We start from the raw sequence: 3,546 nt of genomic DNA, 5'->3' as shown, positions 1-3,546 counted from the left end.
TGAAGGGACAGTCACAGGGTTCATCATAAAGTATGTGATATGGGAGGATTATTCTGGATTATCTGGGTGGGCCCAATACAGTCACAAGGGTCCTTGTAAATAGGGAGGTAGGAGGCTCAGAATTAGATTGGAAAATACTGTGCTGCTCTGAAATATATTTAAAGACAGAGGATTGGGCCATGAACTAAGGAATGCAGATGAATCCTAGAAGCTAGAAAAGGCAAGAGAATTCTCTCCTTGAGCCTCCAGAAGGAACACAGCCCTGCTGACTTGGATTTTGGGACTTCAGACCTCCTGAATTTAAGAGAATAAATTTGTGTTGTCATAGGCCACTAAATTTATGGTCACCTGTTACAACAGCAATAGGAAACTAATATACTTGTGTAAGAGTTTCTTCAGAGTATACATATAGGAATAGAATTATTGGGTCATAGCACATGTCAAATTTACTATTAATGACAAATTGTTTTCCAAAGTAGGGCTGCACTGGTTACACTCCCGCTAGCAATATGTGTCGGCTTCTGTTGTTCCACATTCTTGCTAACATTTGATATTTTTGATATCAGACTTTTGATTTCAGACTTTTTCGTTTTTGCCATTCTGGTGTGTTGAAAATTGTAGCTCATGGTCGTTTTAATTTCATTTTTCTGGTCATTAAAAAGGTCAATCAGTCACACACTCCCACCCCAAGACACACACTTTTTTTTTCCTCAAGAGATGGTGATACCATTAGTATGATTTACCCAAATTATAAAAACAGCAACACTTAAAATCATGCACAATATTTAACCATTTCATGAAACTTCTTTTCATGTAAACTTTCTCAGTATTAAAAAAACTCCAGTCTACAGCCATGCCACCCTAAACAAGCCCAATCTCATCTGATCTCGGAAGCTAAGAGGGTCGGGCCTGGTTAGTACTTGGATGAAAGACCACCTAGGAAGACCAGGTACTGTAGACGTAAAAAAATGAAAAAAATAAGGGATTGTAAACTGACAAGGTTCTTGCAATCTGTGAGGTCAAGCAAGGCTTGCCTTGCCTAAAAAAACAAAACAAAACAAAACAAAAAACTCCTCAAAAAATGTGATAATACTAAACTTTAAAATCAACTTTTGTTAAGCAACATTCAGAATGGTAAACTTGATTTTAAAATCTGAAAAGTATATAAGATACTCTACCATGAAGTCTCTTAAATTATTATTAAGTTGCATAGAAATATTTAAAAACAACAGCTAGGGGCAAGAGGTCTATAACCAAGACATTTCTTCTTACTGAAAAACTTCTCTCTATCAACCTCAAACCAAATCATTGTAGCAGGCAGCTAGAGAAAAAACCTGAACAATTCACCAGCATTCAACTGCAGATCTTCCAGGCAGTCATATCACTCATCTTCTCCTTGGCTGACAGTATTTTAACCAGGAATGAAGAACCTTTTTTGATCCCACTGATGCATTATTGAGGATGTATCATGTGGGCTTAATTACAACTCAACTTTGACAGTAGGGGCAAACACAGGATTTAGGATTCCTCTATTTTGTGGATCAAATACTAAGGAAATATATCCAAAACTCCAATGACAGAAGACTAATGTCTCTGCTGTCATCAACTGGGAAGAACACCTTGGGAACTGCATGATAGGAATTTTACATATACAGAAACTGACATTACCATGAACAATTAAGCAATACACCCAAAGCCACAGGCAATAAGTTACTGAGCCTGGATAATAATAGAGAACTGCTTGATTTTCCAAATCCACACAGCACACTCTGATTTTACATGCCACATGGCCTGAACTTAATTATAAAAACTTGAACCGACTTTGGTCCAGATCCACAGCAACTAGCAAAAAATTACAGCTGGAATAAAAATTTTCCCTGTTATTTTTTTGTCTTGGGCTCCTTAATTTAGCAGATGAAAAGAAAGCCAAATCAGAAAGCTGAGAAGAGGATGTAGAAAGCACTCAATCAGAAGGGCAAACAAGAGAGAAATAATCTAGGTATACTGTTTCAAAGAAGACTGGGAAGTTTGGTGGGAGGCAGAAAATGGTGGGAGAATACATCTGAAACAATTTCCTGAGATTAAGAGCTGCTGGGCCCCTGGGATGTGAGTGGTGAGGTACCCATTTAAGATGCTGGAGAGGAAGATTTCACAGTTTTTTTTTAAATTTTTATTTTACAATATAAAGATTAATTATAGTTTTTGGACATAGATTCTAACCAACATTATCATAAAAACAATTTGTTTGTGGTTCATGCAGCCAGACCTGGCTGATATTAAGTACTCAGTGCACATTTATGAAATGGAATTTAAGGAATGGTATGCTTTTTGATAAGAATCAATGCCATTTTCCTCACAGACAGTATCTGTCATGAGCAGATAATTCACACTGATGCCTTATAAATAACGTGAATTCCTTAGTAAATTTCTCTGCTGGGCCCTCTATTCACATTAAATTCAAGATGTTAGCCAAATCCTTCAGTACTAGATATAGATACGATAGATATAGATATTCCCAGAAAGGACAGGTCAGGATTTTACTGACACTAAAATTCGAAGAGAGAGCAGCAACACAATCTGGCTTTGTAGCAGCAGACAGTTCATGACTTTGGCTTTCAATCTTGGTCTTCTAAGCCAGTAGACAAGCATAAAGCAGACAGTGTCATACCAGTTACTCCAGCATTGCATGTGATAAGTTAGCCTTTAAAAGAGGTACTAAATGAGGCTTGTGATCTGTTTAAATTGTAAAGGCCCTGAGGTAATTTTGAAACTGATTGATTCTTCAGATAAAAAGATGGATGTCATTTACCAAGAGCATACCATGGACCTGATATCTGTGGTAGGTATGTTACATACAAATAATATTCACTACAGCCATGCAAAGTGAGTATGATTGGTGCCATTATACACATGAGGAACCTGAGGCTAAAAGAAGGTAAGTAACTTACATAATGTAAGTAATTTACCAGTAACTGAGCTACAGTGCTAACTCAGAGATGCTTGAGTCTAAAGCTTGGGCTTTTTTCACCATACCATGCTACTTTGAAGAGATAGCCATTTGTGCTCAGGGCCACTGCTCATGTTGTTGCTAAATGCAGCTCCAAAACAATAAAGAGATCTATTTGTGGTAATAAACACTATCTGTGGTAATAAACAGCAGTTTATATTCAACTTAATTTACTAGAACAGAGTCAGAAGTTAACACTTTTTCATTCTTCTTATTGGCCAGTTCAACACCATGGTCACTTTTTCCCCCCAGACTATGGTAAAATATATTAGCAAAAGTTGACTTCTGCAGAAGGACAATGCAGAAGAAATCAAGTGTGTCCGCACAAAAGCTTGAAGCTCTTGCTTCATGAAGAGTAAGCACATCACGAATTGAAAATAGCTTTTCCCAAGTGCAGCTCATTTTGCAGAAATAATGAAATGACCAAAGGAAGTAAAGCTAGAATCCTGATTTTACTTTATTTTACAAAAACATAAAGTTGATATGTAAGTGTAATGTATGGTTTCCTGATATATTCCCTCAAGTTAAACCTCTCATGA

At 36.8% G+C, this 3,546-nt stretch overlaps 1 protein-coding gene and 1 pseudogene across 1 annotated transcript in view; one reads left to right on the top strand and one right to left on the bottom strand.

Annotated features, from left to right (window-relative positions):
• Nucleotides 1–3,546, bottom strand: part of PDE11A (phosphodiesterase 11A) — a 327,576-nt gene that overhangs the window by 302,072 nt on the left and 21,958 nt on the right. The window lies entirely within an intron of this gene.
• On the top strand, nucleotides 844–961 carry LOC111739425 (annotated as a pseudogene).

This window comes from Pteropus vampyrus, unplaced genomic scaffold (assembly GCF_000151845.1).
Source record: "Pteropus vampyrus isolate Shadow unplaced genomic scaffold, Pvam_2.0 Scaffold2, whole genome shotgun sequence".
In the NCBI taxonomy this organism is placed as follows: Eukaryota; Metazoa; Chordata; class Mammalia; order Chiroptera; family Pteropodidae; genus Pteropus; species Pteropus vampyrus.
Note: the sequence above shows the minus strand (reverse complement) of the source record. Positions and strands in the feature narration are given on the sequence as shown.